General features: G+C 41.4%; 2 long non-coding RNA genes across 2 annotated transcripts in view; one reads left to right on the top strand and one right to left on the bottom strand.

The window, feature by feature from the left end:
* LOC113034873 (uncharacterized) overlaps positions 1-17,819 on the bottom strand; it is a 54,301-nt gene that overhangs the window by 21,003 nt on the left and 15,479 nt on the right. The window lies entirely within an intron of this gene.
* LOC113034875 (uncharacterized) lies at positions 8,133-13,922 on the top strand. Its single transcript, XR_003274255.2, has 2 exons — positions 8,133-8,600; positions 10,078-13,922. It is a non-coding gene; the product is annotated as an uncharacterized LOC113034875 (long non-coding RNA).

The following is a 17,819-nucleotide window of genomic DNA, read 5'->3' as shown; positions in this document are numbered from 1 at the left end:
CAATTGTATGTTAAAAATGTTCGTATTTTAATATTCAAAAATGTTTTCACCCAAAACATATGTGCACTACATATCAGTAAAAATACTATGCAAATATTGCTGTCCTTAAATGCTGAGTAAACACTGACTGATTGTATCTCTTGTACTTTATCAACGCAGTATCTAAAAACTTTGCACTGTAGTGGTTAAAACCTCATTATAATAAGAGTTAAAAGCACATTCGGTTATTAGTTTTATAGGGTTACTGAATTATGATGAACGGTTGGTAGATTTGTTTTTAACATTATCTGCCACCCTTCTCCAAATCTGTGCCCCCACCTGGCCCCCCCAACAAAACTTTTCTAGACACACCACTGAGTATCTCGGAGCTTTTATTGTTGCTGCTTTTACAGCAATAATATTTTTGGTTGTTTATTTTTATTCTGCACTTACAGAATTAATATGTCAACAATAATGTTGAAATACTTTTTTGTTTTCGTGTACTTCATTGATCCCCTGTAGGGAAACTACTCTCTGCATTTAACCCACTCACTCAGTGAGGCAGGGAGCAGTGCTTAGGGACGGTGCCTTGCTCAGGGGTACCTCAGGGTAGCTGTTCAGTGGATTTGAACCCCTGACCTTCCGATTACGGGGCGAGCGATCTACCTACTGAGCTGAAAAGTTAAATGTAGAGCTCGATTACTGAAGTTCAGGTTCATAACCTAAACTTACATTTATTCACATTTTATAATAATAAAAAAGACATGACAGCACTGACCGAGTGCACAAAATAACAAGAAAAGTTTTTACTGAAGTTTAAATCCGTCGGGATAATTTCCCAATCACTCAAAAAAAACTGTTGACTGAAATGTGATTACTGCAAGTTTTCTGTGTGTTTAGTTCTTTAAGCACAATTTAAAATGTCAAATCTGTTCACATCAAATGAAATGGCTTGCACACGTTCAGCGTACACCAAACACATTCCTGAATGATTCATTATGTGAATCAATAAACTTTGGATTTTATATATTTCAGTTGCATTTTACTCAGAATTATTGCTTCAGGTTTATTGAGAGTGAAGAACAATTGGAGAAGTCGCCTCCTGCTGGCCATTGGACAGAATACAGGTTTCATGCACTTCAGAACCCGCAGACGCTACATCCATCTTTTATATACAGTACGCTGTTTCTTCCTGTGACGCTGGACGTTTTCCTCACACGACAGAACACCCGCGGATGACGCTGACTGTGACCTGATGCTAAACTAATAAAATGTGTTCGTTTAAAGCAGCTTCAGCCCCGGCTCAGCAGCCAGCACGGCCGTCTGCAGCTCACGTTTGCTGTCTGTGTTTTCCATGATAGTGAGCCATGGCTTAGACGAGGCCTCTGCATTTACAGTACAACTTAAACTTTGGGACAGATGGCCTGACGTTCTGTTTAAGCTCAGAGGGTTTCCCGCCAGCATACTGTAAGCCCGGCGACCCACCACGCCTAAGTTGCCCCCTGTCGGGGCTCAGCACCCGAGGAATATTAGACATAAACAACAGCACTTAAATAAGATATTCATCGTTTTGACCTGCTGCACACCTGTGCAGGATGCACCCTGCATATGAGAGCCTCAGGCTGTTGGTGATGGAGAGCATGCAGCAGCTGCTGAGATCGAGGCTGTAACGCTGATCTAATATCAGACTGCAGTTATGTGGTTTCAATAAATGTGTTTTGATGTGCTTAATAAAACCAATCAATCAATTAAACAGGAGATATGAGCGTGCTGTCAAACTGCAATAATGGACACACAAGTGTCACAGGCTGGGTCTCTGACCCAGCGCTCTGAGTTCATGTTTGTATTTGTCTCATTTTGTTATGTGATTTAGTTTGTGTTATTTCCTATCTGCCTTTAGTTTAGGCAGTTATTGTTCCTGGGTTTTCTATGTTTTGGGGTTTTGTATTTATTCATCACATATTAGGTCTGTTAAGTTGTGTTGTCATGTTTTAGTATTTCCTGTTTTATTCTGACAATGTCATGTGTTCTTTGTTTATTGTATTTAGCTTTCCTCTCCTGGGCCCTGTTTCAGGAAGCCGGTTTAGTGGAAAAACTGAGTAAGTATACCCTGAGTTAACGAAAACTCTGGGTTTTCGGTTTCACAAAGCGAGTTCAGCTGCAGCCTGAGTGAGTTACTATGACGACACACTCCGTGAAGCTAACCTGCCCCCTAGCAGGTTTACTTCAACTAACCCTGACTGTCTCCGCCCCTTTGTCGGAAACCTGACAGTAGGAAGTGTCGGACATGGCGTGCCACTTCCTTGAAGAGCCAGTAGATCGTGAAGCCCAAATTCTCCGCAGAGCTCTCCGCCGGGAGAGAGTGATTAGAGCGCGTTTGGACATTTAACATTTCCTGATGATTGTCTGTGCGAACGTTACCGTTTCTCAGCACAATCTATAATTTATTTGGATAACATCCTCAGGCCATATATTACGCATGTGACACATCGCGGACATGCTCTCAGTTCATTGCATATTATTTGTATTGCACTTCGGTTTCTTGCAAACGGGAGCTTTCTGTATAATATTGGTGACGCTGAGCACGTTTCCAAGGCTACCGTCTGTCGGGCAGTCAGGAATGTTACAGTTGCACTGAAACGTCTCCTGTACTCGTTTGTGGTGTTCCCCGGTCATAGACCCACAAGATTTATCAAAGAGGGATGCCACAAAATTGCAGGTATCAGGATGAACGAAACTTAATTCATGATGTGGTGATACTTGGACTACTACTTAAATTTTACATTTATTCTCACGGTTCCCAGGCGTGATTGGCTGTATAGATGGCACTCACATTCCAATCATTGCTCCTTCAGTAAATGAAGGAGACTATGTGAACAGGAAGTCTTTCCACAGCATTAATGTACAGGTACATAGTTCCCTGTAGCATTTCAAACTAACAAATTATTTCATTATAGTAATGGATGCTAATTTGTGTTCTCTGCACTGTGAAGATCATATGTGATGCTGCCAACATTATCACAAATGTGGAAGCCAAGTGGCCAGGCTCTGTACATGACTCACAAATATTCCGTGAATGTACACTGAGCACAAAATTTGGACATGGTGAGTTGAGAATACTTTAAAATATATAAAGACCAATTGCTTCAGGGACATTTGAACTGAAGTGTATCCTTCTGTCTTAGGAGAGTTCACTGGCTACTTGCTTGGTGATAGGGGGTATCCATGTTTACCCTATTTGCTTACCCCTTATCCTGACCCTGAACCGGGCCCACAGCAGCGATATAATCTGGCTAATTGCAGGACAAGAGCCAGAATTGAAATGACTATCGGAATGCTTAAGGCCCGGTTCCAGTGCCTGCAAAGACTCAGGGTCACCCCAGAAAGGGCATGTGACATTATTGTGGCATGTGTGATTCTTCACAACATTGCCACAATTAGAGGAGAACACTGTCCTTCTGAACCAAACATCAGCAGTGATCCAAACCATGAACATCCTGACCCTCCCACGGACATACAAGATGGAAGAGCAGTCAGAGACACCATATGTCACAATCATTTCCTTTGACCCATCACCTCAACATGTTGAAAGAAGAATAAACAGATTTTTTGTTCAACTGGCTTTATTGGTCGCCTGTATTTCCTGTACACAAAGTATTAAAAGATGTAAACCTCATAAAGTGTCTCTGTTGCTTCCTCCTCTGTAACAGCTGTCAATGTTTCTTCATTATTTTCCTGTAGTAAAGAAATAAACAACATTGCTGTTCTACTGTAAACTCATATGATCTGTGGAGTATTACTCACAACTGCATGTTGGTCTGGCTCAACAGGAGGCTGCACCAGATGCAGTACACCATCACCATCAACTGATAGAATATGAGGTTTATACAGGTCACTTATAACTTACAAGGGACCAAATGGCAATTAACAAACATACCAATCACCTTACACTTCATTGTCATTATGCTCTCAAAGACAACCAAGACTGAGGGAAGGCAAGATCAGTAGGAAAATAACTTCACTACAAAATAATCCATTATGGTAAAGAGTTTATCAAATGAATGAGTAGCACTGCAAAGGTGACTGTGAAGAAAGGATGTATGCACATCATGTATTATTTTGAATTTACCCCCTATGTAGGCACTTGTGTCTTGCGGGGTTATTGCCTCAGAGGATGTCCCCGCAGAGATGCCTTCGGCCACAGGGCGCCCACTGTTTTGGCTGAGGGCCAACTGCTCAGCCTCTGTGAGTGGTGGTGGTGGAGGACCCCCACCTGTTTTTCGGGCCTCCGCTTTTTTTCTGTTGGCTATAACGGGCCACATTTGAGCATACAGAGTAAGCAAATATGTACTTGTAATGTGCTCAGATAATTTCAATAAGTGCTTACAGACAGAAAATTAATGTAGCCTCTAACTGCAATTGATTTACATGGGACAAACAGACCAAGCACTATGGCTCATAATACAATTACACCTTACCTGTTTGGACTATATTTTTATATTTCATTTTTACTTGCTGCCAGGAACGTTTGGGGCCTGTTGGGTTGCACCTGCGCTCACATCACGTCACAAAATCAAATGTATAAAATAACAAATAAAATAACATATGATAAAATAACGTGTTAAATGGGTGGAAATCCCTCGATCAATGTTTAAATTAACACTCACGCATTCACTCTGTCGGCTATGTTTTGCCATGCATGCTTTTGCAGCTGAGGCTGTGTTACTTTTTTCCGCGGAATTTGCATGTTATCGGCATATGCTGCCATCAGAATTTCGGCCTCAAGCGCTGTAAGATACATTGACCGCGCCTTCTTTCCCTCCGTCTCCATGGTGACTCGCTTAATCTGTGCTCCACTAATCAGGGCTTTATGTATCCTCGTCCGCGCGCTTCACTTGGGGTTAAAGCAACTCCGCGTTGACTGAACTAATTGTTATCAGCCTTTCTGAAACCGAATATTCCGAGTTGGACAGTTCGGGGTTACTCAACCGTGAGTGTCGTTTTTCACTCTGAGTTTTCCAAACCGGCTTCCTGAAACAGGGCCCTGGTCCTGTCATTAGGTTTATGTCTGTCAGCGGTTTTCCCCCATGTGTCGCCACTTCCCCTGATCACCTCATGTCTGTATTTAAGCCTTTTGTTTTCTTCATGCCATTGTCAGGTCGTCTGCTCATCCATGTCTCATCTCCAGGTACCCATGTCAGTTCACTATGGTTAAGGTTTTTCATGTTTTGTTATTAGTTCTCCCAGTTTAGGTTATTGTTTAGTTTTCACCGATGCCCTATTATTTTGTACCCTCGTTGCTAACCTCAATAAACGGCTTGTTTTGTTATCCACACCACGTTTTGGTCTGCGTTTGAGTCCTCCTCTGCAACACATACGGTCTGCCCCAGCCAGACCGTGACACACGTGTGTGTGTGTGTGTGCTGTACTGTAAAACACACAGAAACTTGCAGATGTTCTCTACCCCAGCCCTCAGGAAAACACACAAAATTGCTCATTTATGTGCAACATTTACACACACGCAGACACACACGCAGACACACACACAGACACACACGCAGACACACACGCAGACACACACGCAGACACACACGCAGACACACACACAGACACACACACAGACACACACGCAGACACACACACACACACACACACACGCAGACACACACACACGCAGACACACACGCAGACACACACGCAGACACACACACAGACACACACACACGCAGACACACACACACGCAGACACACACGCAGACACACACACACGCAGACACACACGCAGACACACACGCAGACACACACACACGCAGACACACACACACGCAGACACACACACACGCAGACACACACGCAGACATGCAGTCAAGCAGACAAACGTGCATGAAGTCACATTTTTTTACTACAGCGTCTCAGATTCTACAAAAACGCACACAGACGTGGGCGTGATGACACACAGCATGTCTTATCCAAACTGCAGGCCGGGACACAGCAGATGAGTCCTGGGGGCAGAAACAGTGAACCACACGGCTAAAAATAAACACAAATACACATAATACAGCTAAAGTGAGCACGGCGCTCACGGTCGCAGGGTTGACAGTCATCCGCTCGTTAAATCCTGTCTTCTTAACTGTTTATGGGGCCAGGTTCTTTTTTCATGTCCTCAAAACTAACTGGGAACCAGTTTGAAACACTTAGTTCTCCCAGGTGTTAGAATAAAGCGACACCCATGTAAACTAAAATTTACAACGACTGCCAAGTTAGGAGGAAGTTAACTACAGACGATCCAACTGGAGGATTCCTAAAAAACAAAAACCTTCAGCTCTGCTGGAAGAAAAGAAAACGAAATCTCAGCCATGTTTGGAGGAGAATGGTAAATGGTAAATGGCCTGTATTTATATAGCGCTTTTCTAGTCCCTAAGGACCCCAAAGCGCTTTACACTACATTCAGTCATCCACCCATTCACACACACATTCAAACACTGGTGATGGTAGCTACATTGTAGCCACAGCCACCCTGGGGCGCACTGACAGAGGCGAGGCTGCCGGACACTGGCGCCACCGGGCCCTCTGACCACCACCACCAGTAGGCAACGGGTGAAGTGTCTTGCCCAAGGACACAACGACCGAGACTGTCCAAGCCAGGGCTCGAACCGGCAACCTTCCGATTACAAGGCGAACTCCCAACTCTTGAGCCACGATCGAAAGACAAGTATCAGACGCCAAAAACAGACCAAACTTCAGCTGAGAGAATGTGACCAACGAGATGATCGGCGTTCGGTGAGGCCGTGAGCTTTAAAAAGCTGAGCTTGAAGACGAGCTGACTGTGAACAGAGCCGGAAAGGCCCAACGAGTTTTTACGGTCTCTTATTTAAAGAGTTAAAAGCACGAGAACCTCGTCCGGTGTAGGAGACGCTCAGATATCAACACTTGTTTACTATGAATACAGTTGCATTTCAGTTTTGCAACAGTCGTGTTAAAGGCAGCTGCGGAGGAGAGCGCGCACAGAGCTTTTTAACACAATCCTGGAGGGCGAGGGGACGATGAAGAGAAGTGTGCTGGTGATGAAGCTGATGAGCCGCGCCGTGAAGCTGAGCGAGCAGCAGTGTGGCTCCATGCTGATCACGGTCTGTTACAAGCATCAGAAAGGAGGGTTTCTATTATTCGCTCACGATTTGTCGGCACGCGTCACAGTCGTTAGTCGGTGAAGTCACGGTGGCTACATCCACCGTCCACGACGGACGCAGGTGACTAAGCATGCACGGTAGAAAAATGAATGAATAATAAAAGTAATAATAAAATCAGGCAAAGTCAAATAGAGAAGAAAAACATCTTTGCACTTGAGCTGCTTCCTGATGTGCCAGCTGTGCTTTTGATGCTTCTGCACCTCCGTCACAGGGCAGGGATGGATGGAGGCACTTCTCTCTGCTGCGGGGGGACATCGTGGAGGTCGGAGGAGTCGCAGGGACTTTGTTTCCAGAGGTAAGGGTTCTGCTGAGTTTGCACATTTTTTCTTTTTGCTCCGCCTTCCACTCGATGGTCATGCTGATGTTGTAAAAACGACTCGGTGAAAGATCGGGGAGATTTGTGGTTTGGGTTAAAACGACCCGTTAACGGCAACAAGCCTGTTCGTTCACACGTAACGGGAGTGATCGCTGTCACCTTTGACATCGAGCACAGAGCCACAGCACACACGGCTCTGCAGACACCCATCAGCCACGCCGGCACCTTTGAGGAAGCGGTACAGACTGAGGCCTCGGCGATCAGCCTGGCTGGACTGCTACAGCGGTTCCAAGTGTAGGTGTCTAAAACCAGATGCTGACTGGTGTGCACACGAAGCTGCGTCTCCGTAGATGCCAGAGGGACGAGGCGTTGTTGCTGCTGCGTTACATTTCAGCCACGTTGAAAAGCTTTGATCAAACTTGTCTTGAACTTTAAGAGCTCGCTGTTACCATTTGTGCAGTGATAAACATTCAAATGTGTGAACTCAACATTTTAAACACATAATACGCCCTAATGCTCACACACACACACACACACACACAGACTTATGGCTCGCTGCCAGCGTCCAGCTGTACAGCCGTTAATGATCAGTGAAGTGATGACCACCAACGGACTGGTAATGAACCGAGCCAGACAATGAAAGAAGCGTCTGCACGCCCCGCCACAGTGCACACACACACACACATTTACACTACATTGTAATGGAACAAGATGGCCGATGCGTCAACACAGAGGTCACTGGGTGTGATGGGGGAAAAGCGAGGCTGTCGGGGGTTAATGGCGCGAGAGGGTGTGGGGTTCACACACACACACACTCCCACGCACTCCGGGGTTTGTTTTCGTGCAGGTGTCGCCCGCTCGCACACGGAGGGAAGCGAAGGCGGCGGTGAAAACAAGGAGCTGCCTTCCAGTCTGCAAAGGTTTTCCAAACAGATCAACTGCAACCGAAAACGGTTTGCGGACACAAAATGGCGGCGCTGGCCGGGAGTGCTTTGGTGCCACTGTAGAGCTGCAGGAGGGAGGCGACGCTCGAGCCTCCTGGTTTTTGCTGCAAAAAGAACATTTTTCCTCCTCCGGTCCTTCTGCCGTCGAGCCCGAGCCGATCCAGCTTTTGTGAGGTGCGTTCAGGGTCGTGGTCGTCTTGTTAAAAGAAGTCGTTTCCACTCACAGTCTTCGTTTTAGCCTCTCACGGTGGAGTAACTCTGTGTGATCCTCTCAAAGGGAATTAACATCACGGCTGTTTGGGCTTTCTTGATGCAATAAAATATAAAAACCTACAGAAAACGTGCGAGCCGCCGTCGCAGTTTCACGACGCTATAAAAATCCTGAAAGTGGAGATAAAATCGTCCCGTTTGAGTCGAGATTACGTTCCTCTTCTCACTTTATTCAACGTTTTCCTACAATTACACAGAATTTACTCGACTGCAGAGCAGCGTCCTGGTGATCGTCGGTGTCCAAAACGTCTCGAAATAACGTACATCAACCTAGTTTTAATTAAAGAACAGCATGAATGTAAAACTCTGAGAGCTCCAGGTTGAATCCATCGTTTTAAATGTCGCACTTTGAATTTACCGTCAAGAGTGCAGCGATTTCATATTTCTGCTTTTAAACCGTTACGGCTTCGATTCCAAACCAAGTCAGGACATCAGAGTGTTTGTGTGTGAATACTTCAAAGATGGAAAAGAAATACGGAAAGTGTAAGAAATTTAAAATTAATTAACTTTAATGTCAGAGCGTTGGATTTTATTTTAGCAGAACAAGGTAAAGACACTAAAAAAAAGTTGAAATAAAAATTTATAGAACAGGATATTAAATAAATTTATTATTTAATATGTATATATATGTATATATTTGTGTGTTTTAATGAAGCGTTTCATCTCTGGAGGTAAAATAGAAAAAAACACAAAATATGTAAAATATTTCCAGGTCACGTGAGTTTTAAAAACAATCCAGACGAGTTATTAAGAAATAATTATAGAGTAAAAAAAAACTTCTCTGGTAATAATAATTAAAAATATACAGTTACACCTCATTTAAATAAAATCAGCACTTCTGGAGTTTTTATGCAGCTCAGTGTGTTTTAATGTTGATAAAAAAGTTGGATAAAGAAATGATATAATGTATGTATTTTACACAGCATATATTTGTTACCTGTAATAGAAGCAGACGATCGTTGTTTTATTGAGGTTTCATTATCAAAGAACTCTTTCTGGATGCTTCTTTACTTTTGTGTGAGAAAAATGAGATTTTTCAATCACTTTGATTCTTACATGCATTATTACAGCCTTTCATTTATTACTGCAGTAATACTTCACTTGGTTTGTGCAGGATTAAAGGAAAAATAATAACCTGCAGCAGGTTTATGATGCATAGATGTGGCCGAACGTTGATCAGACATCGGTGAATAAATCAGTGCTCCTTTATGTTTGCGATATTTAAGTGTAAATGATGGACAATAAGTGCAATAGTGAAATTAACTTTCCTAAATTTAGTGAAAACGTGGTGCGGCTATTCGATGTTTTGGTAATAACTGTTAATAAGCAGGATTTGTGTGGTTGTGTTCACAGTGTCGTGTTCACAGTGTTGTGTTCACAGTGTCGTGTCCACACACAGACGACAGACGAGCCGCCGTTAAAAAGAGGAACTTCCTGTTGGGAGCTGAAGCCTCACGTTTAGCGCGACGTCTCATCGTGTTTTTGACCCCGTGTTGTTGTATAAACTCGTGTCAGGTTATGTCAACATTAAAGTACTGTTCAGCCATCCACACTTCCTGTAGAGCACCTGCCAATCACAGGGTGTGGGCGGGCACAGTGACATCATCACATGTAGCCTAGGATGTGCCCCGCCCCTCGCCCAGTATGAGCTGGGAGACGCACTGCGACCCTCTGCCGGGTGACACTGGTACCACCGTGAAGAGTTTTGCTTCTGATTACAGCAACTTTATTTATTTAGTTGTTTCTGATATGAAATGAATAAAATGTTCAGGTTTCAGTCACGCTGTGCAGTTTCGTGTCGGGCAGAAGAAATCCAGATTACGTCAGGAGCTCTGCTCGACGTCTACGTGGTTCTCAAACGCTTGCTGGTCGACAGGGGCAAGAAAGATTTCAAATTTTAAATCTATCCACTGCTTTAATCAATCATAAACAAAGGTAAATATAACAGCTGTGAGGCTACAGATGACCAAAACTACAAATACAGAAACTTTAAAAATAATGTTAATGTGGGCAAAATTACACAAAATTCAAAGATTTTGAACTCTAATATAAATTAATTATATATAAACAATTCTAACATTTAACACAGTAACAATTTTCAGCTGGTTTATATTAGAATATAACAGGTGTGACGCTGAATTAAAGGCAGAAATGCAAATAAAATTAATTTATAGATATAAAATAAAATAACACAAAGGTAACTACAGACGCAAATGTCAGAAATCCATTTGTCACATTTTATATCTGAACACCCACACTTTTTTAATATATTTATATTATTACTATATATTTGCTGAGGTGTACAGTGATCAGGTGTGTCCCTTTTGGGAAACTACTTTCATCCCGTCTCTCCGGATCTACATTGTGGGAAACTTTCCTAGGGATCAACCAGCTCCAGAAAGTTAAGACTTGTGAGTGTGAACGGGAAGTGTTTATCTGAACTCTGGATACATCCATACTGAAACTCCGAGGTAATACGGAGCTGAAGTGAGAGCTAACATAGTAAAGTGCTGGTTTAGGGGAAAGTGGAAACAGGATATGACAGAGTACAAACACCGTCACCGTCTGTGACCTGCACGGTTTATCTGTGAGCCAGGTCCTAATCTGCTTTGGTTTTAGAAAATGAGAAAAACTGGAATAATTAAGTTTTCCCGTGAAAATATCTCAGATGAAACTGGATCCAGAGATCATTCTGGTTTCACAGGCTTACTTAAGTCTCACAATGCTCTGAATGCTTTACATGAACTTCGCTTCGGCCACGTCGGCCCTCCCACTAACAACACGTGCACGAACACGGTCCTGTCCTTCAGTGCTGTTCTCCGTTTGGTATAGATACAAGTTTGAGGGAACCGTTTCTTATTTGCGTGATCTATTGTCTCATCATTCAATCACCCAGGTAGGAAACGCTAATCTATCCCCAAATATTGGGAATTCCTTTGTTCACAAACATAAAAGTGTATGCTCTGCTATTACATTTTAAAAAATACTAAAAGAAAGAATTTATTTTATTGTAAAGTGTAATTTTGGACAGATGGATCAACAAACGCAGCTCTATCAGCTTTTTTTAAACCCACCACACTTCACTCACAAAATATTCAAGGTTAACAAATGCTGATTTTTTTTCAAAACATCATGTTCTTCCTCATCTCATTTATTTCTTATTTAATAATTTATTAATTAATCTAAGTATTTGTACCTAAAATGGGCCAAAGCCTGCTCCGTCCACGTCTTGAATGACCCACGCTGCCCTCTGGATGCAGAGAACAAGCGTTGCTGGAACCTGGAGCACAGAAGCTGCCGTCTGGTTGTATTTCAGACTTCGCGTTCTTGTGTTTGCAGAGAAGAGCTCAGAGCTGGTTTCCACTCTGCTGCACATCCACACTGGGAGCTGCCCAGTACGAACACACACTGTGCTTTTAATAATTACCGTCCACTTCCATGCATGATATTATTGTATGTATTACTGTAGGGTCTACCTTCAAAATATAAAGAGCCTCAATATTTAAAAAAACTGAATTGAATATTATGATCTTACAGCTGACATCTCTAATTATAGTTTAATAAGAGGTATTTTGTGAATAAATAAAACCTATAATTTATTTATACTGTATAAATATTAAAAGTACTTCTACAATAAAACATAAAAAAATTAATAGTTTCAAACAATTTAAATGAAAAACATTTTTACGTGTATTTATTTCTTAAACTTAAAACATGATAAAGTTGTTTCAGTTTATATTCCTGAGAGTTTTCATTACAAGCAGTAAAAAAAATGCAAATCTGAAACCTGCTAAAATAAATAGATAAATCCCCACAAACACTTTCTTACATGACAATGCTGACGGATGCCAATAGGCACCAGTATGGCCCCCAAACTTTATGAACTGGTCTGAGTCTGGATGTACCGTGTACGGTACTCTACACCAGCCTTTAACATTTGGTTCTTTCTCACTAGCCTGCTGCATTAAGACGTTCTTTCGAGTACTGATACACAAAATGTGCACTGTATGCACTCACTGTGAGTGTACTTTAAAACTGTGTTGCTCCGTTACTGATTGCCATCATTGACTGTGACACAGAGGCTGTGTTCACATGTACGGGAGGATTTTTCCTCAGCACAGTAAACTCAAATGTCAAAGAACATGAAGAAGAATTTCCCTTAAAATCTGAGATTATTGTACAAAATCTGTCACGTAATAGGACAGAGAGAGACGTTAAACCTTTCTGTATTTGTAACATGTGGTAGTGCAACAAAACGCACACACACACACACAAACCTACCTTAACATGAATGATTCTAATGTTTTTGGCCACTTCACAACATTTAAGATTAAAACAGGTCGGTGCAAGTAACATATAATATAGCATAAATACATGTGATCAAAGTTTAGTTTAAAATATTTGTAAGTATTTAAATTATTTTCATTCGTTTACATTTACAATAATTCATTTTGATAACGTACAAACGTTTTGCTTTGAATTGTTCTGAACTATACAGTAAGGAACCGTTCAAAAGTAAAAATAGTTGATTACAAGTCTGGAACTTTGTTAATGTAGAAAAGTGTTCAAGTACTTTCAGCAAAGTATTTGTACTTTGTATGTACGTAGTAATTATGCAGCAGAACAAACACAGTTTAAAACTGTCAGTCACGTATGGAGTAAAACGTCTGGTTTTTATATCAATCGTTTGCACTTTTCCAGCTAAGTTGTTAAAATAAAGTTCAGCTGTTATGGGTATTACAGATGAAGTAAAATTAAAATGTAATTATACGACAATTATTATTAATTATTATTATTATTTAGGAATTAACGGGATGGACAAAATAACAGAAACAGCTCGATACAAGAACAATAACCTCATAAAACTTTCTACATTCCCCTTTTCACTGCTAAATTTCACCAAAAACAAACAATGTTAACCAAATGTTGGATTTCTTTGCAACCCGACTCTGAGGTATTTTTGACAGTTCACCATCTTCTCTGTCTTCTTCTTCTTTCTTAAACTTTCTCTCAACTTTCAAACGGTTTCTTACCACGACCACAAAGTTGATTATTTTTATGTCTTGTACATCAAGTTTAAAATATTAGCATAGTGTGTTGGTGTCACAAAAGGTCATACAACCCCTTTGTATGACACTATCAGGAACACTGACCATATAACTGTAATAAAGGTGTAATGTATCACAGAATAGTGTGCCTAATAAACTGGCAGCTGAATGCTTTTCACAGATGCTTGCAGTGTGTTTGTTTGAGTCACAGCTGAACTGTTTGCACAGAGTTTGGTGTGTTTGAATAAATGAAGGAGACGTTTTATTTTTCATGCCCGCTCCTACAAAACAGAAACGTGTAGATTAATCCTGACCTTACAGATGTAATCGAGGATGTAAACAACATCCAATTGCTCCTTGGGGTCACTGAACGCAGCCGAGGTCGGCCCCTGAAAACGAGATTTAAACCTACACGAGCGATTGTGTGTTTGGGAGTAAAGGGATCGCTGATTTTAAAAATACAATAACTGTTGTTAGTCTTTCACCTCCAGAATCGGACTGAAATAATAACATGCAACAATATTTAGAGACTGCAGAGCTCCTGTAATCTCATTACAGTGAAGTCTGAAAAGCAAACCTGCACTCACATGTGTTTTGTCTGTTGCTGAACGACCTCAGCTCGGTTTTAATCCCATGAAACTTCCTGTTATTTCCATTTTATGATCCAGATTTAAGGTCAGATCTCCTTATCCAACACCTCATACAACAACAACAACCAGCACATGGCTCTTCTGCTTTCATTTCCCTTCCACCTCCACGTTTTAGACTCCCCCAAACACACCGGCACAAACAACCTCAGACCATCGGGTGGTCCAGGAGGGAGTCTACTGCCCCCTCATGGACCCCAACTGAACAGTTCCACAGCAGCTCGTTCACACATGGACCAGTATGCTGACATATTTGGTCCTGTGCTATTTACTCTGTATGTTAGCAACCTGAATTAAAGCGAACGACCTGCTACAACTTCACAGATGTACGCTGATGATGCCATCAACTATCCACACGCTAAACCAAACAGGAGACTGCAGAAGAACTCTGAGTTATACTGGTCCACATATCCGATCCATGTTTGCATCCCAGTGTCAGTAACACTCTGGAAAGGGATCCAGATGTGTTTCAGTAACAGGAAAACGACGATCAGTATCAGAAAATATGAATGTAACAAACTTAAAACACAGCGAAGAGACTTAAAAGTAGTTTGCCTAACTTCAGACGTCTCCTCCTGAGAATGGAGGGAAAGTGTTTTTTGTGATTTCCTTCCTTTTTGGAGCTAAAAGAGGTCACTCAAACACACCAGATATCCAGAAAGCCCAGGATGTGTCCTCGACAACGGGGCAGCTCAAAAGATAGACCAAAAACAAATGTGCATTAAAGAGGACATTAATTAATAAGTTGGTTCCCATAAGGATACTGTAGGCTCTTTAGTTTACATTATAAACCACTTTGATGTGACTGCTGTTGTGTTTTGGCTCTATATAAATTTAAGTGAATTAAATTGAATATTAGGAAGAGTTTGTGTTCTTTAAGTTTGACGGGATACGTGGTTATGTGTTTGTTTTATCATCCACATGCTTCTGCTCTTGTCTGTGAATAGATTTCTAGATGTAGCGTCCACAGATAGGCTGCAGATAACAAAGAGTATGTTCAGATAAATTACACAGACTTTGAAACTCTCCTGCCTGCAAAGCAGCTCCGTCCAAACCATCAAACCTGTAGCATCTGCTTTAACATAGAACAGCACAAACCTGTCCCGCTGTCTCGTCTTATGTGGGACTGCATTTTAGTCTTTTTTCCTACATTCTGGTGGTGTCCAGTATTTCCAAGTCAACGCTTCTTTAACTTCAACACCGCAGCAGCAGTCGGCCTCCTTCGGACACGCTCAACCACGAATCATGTGCCTCAGTGGCGATCTGGAGCAGTGATGGAGCACCGATAAAGAATGAAATACTATAGATAAGTGAAGCCGGCGGGAAGTTATTTTTGCTATATTATTCAGTTATGCAGAGTTTACTGTGCCAAACAGCTTCATGGATTTAAGGGAATAAATGAGTGTAGCAATGCATGTTTATATTATTCACATAGAGACTGAGCTGGGGTAAAATACAGTATATTTGTCTGTCACATGCTGAATACCAGACCTGTATCCTGCACACGAGTCACCTGCCACACTGTGGGCAGGGTGAACGGGTCGGGGGGGGGGTCTCAGATCCAGGATTAGATCCAGTCTGGCTTAGAGTAGACCTCAGATCCATCACAACTGTTTCCATATCCCAATGCATTATTCAGGCTTTCCTATCCTATCTTTAATTCCTCTGGGTGCATATCCGTGTTCAGCAGTGTATGCTTTAATGTTCTGTTAATCAATAATTCATTAAGTTTGTCTATATTAACAGCTCGTGTGGTCATGTCTTTGTTTCTCTTTTGTTTAAGTGTAAGAAAATGTGTTATAGAAATCACATTTTCATTTCAAGTCACTCCTATTTTTTCTCTTTAATGAAGAATACATCAGTTATTGCTCGTGTTTTGTAAATAAAATACAAGTTCTATTATTTTTTGCTCTTTTTAATAAAGACGTGCATGCTTACACTGAGAAAGAGTAAAATTACCATTCTTGGTAAAATTTGTTCTGCACGTTCTTTAAATCCTTTGTTGAAATCGTTATCATCAGTAGGTTCTGTTTTTGGTAGCGTTCGTGTGCATTCGTGTCCCTCTGTCAACACCACAGCTCATTTTCAAGTTTTGACTTTATGCTGATAAAACTCAGTGGGGGTGTGGAGTGGGGTCGTGTCTACGATCCATAAAAAAATGTAGCTTACATCCATTTAGCTCTTTAAGGTCAACTTAATGAATTATTGGTGGAAAATTGACAAAAAGCCTTAAAATTTAGGAACTACGACTCTTAAATGTTTGGTGCTTCTAAATGTATTAATGTGCTTTTATTTGATCTTAGATTTTTAGAATATTTGTTCATATTTAAATATCCAGTAACATTGACTTTATTGGTAATCAAAAGATAAATATTACATCTAATTCGCACAGTTATTCAGGTGAAATGTGTTGTGAATATCACAGAAAACTAGCTCTCCGTTTCTACTTCCAGTTTAAGCTCTCGGTTGAGTTTGTATGAGCCGTACGTCATAAACTGCTGCAAATATTTTTAGAATCACTAACCAATGACAACAGCGTCAAGTCACGTGAGTTTGAAAAGCTGCGTTCATGAAAAAAGCCTAAACAGAGCAGGACTGAAACCCTCGTGATGCCGTCCACGTTAGTTCGAGGTCCAGGCTCCTCTTTTTCCTAATGCCACATCTAAAAAATTCAATATACTTTCAGTTATTTATCAATTTGATGCAACACATTTTAAGACCACAGTTTTGTGTTGGAGTAAGCCCAAAGCTCTGGCTCGCTTAAGCGATCAAACCCCAGCAACACTTTTGACGCAGCTTCAACACTGTTTACACGTTTATAACACGTTTATAACCTGAGAAAAGTCCATTGTGGTGTGAAATCGATCATACTTGTAATGCTGAGATATGCTTTAACATGCAATAGTGGGACAGTTCCTTACACTGCAGGATGCAAACACAAACATTTAATTCAATTCAGTTTCATTCACACAGCACCAAATCACAACATGTCACAGCTGTCAATTCATCTGTCATCATGAGAAACACGAGTCCAGTGTGACCTCATGTGGGCAAGATTAATAAAATGACTTAAAACATAATTTTGCATTAGTGTAAAAAGTTCACTCTAAAAATCCAACTTTACTTATAGAGCAAAAATAACACCAGTGACCAAAGTGCTCTCCAGTAAAAAACAGATAAATCTCATACATTAAACGACAAAGAAAATTAAACAATATAAACAAAATGAACAAAATAAAGAAGAATAAAAACCCTGACTGCAGGCTAACTCTGGTCCTACTCCTAAAATGGAAAAAGGTGTTTTTAAAAGGCCGGATGGGAGTGTTGGGCGGCCGCGTCTGGATCCGTGGCTCTCACAGTGAAGACCATCCCGATGGGCCCGAGCGGCTGCAGGGGGTGATATGAACTAATGAACTCGACGGCTAAAT

This window comes from Astatotilapia calliptera, chromosome 13 (assembly GCF_964374335.1).
Source record: "Astatotilapia calliptera chromosome 13, fAstCal68.1, whole genome shotgun sequence".
NCBI classification, from domain to species: domain Eukaryota; kingdom Metazoa; phylum Chordata; class Actinopteri; order Cichliformes; family Cichlidae; genus Astatotilapia; species Astatotilapia calliptera.
The sequence above is the reverse complement of the archived record's forward strand: the minus strand, read 5'-3'. Positions and strand labels throughout refer to the sequence as shown.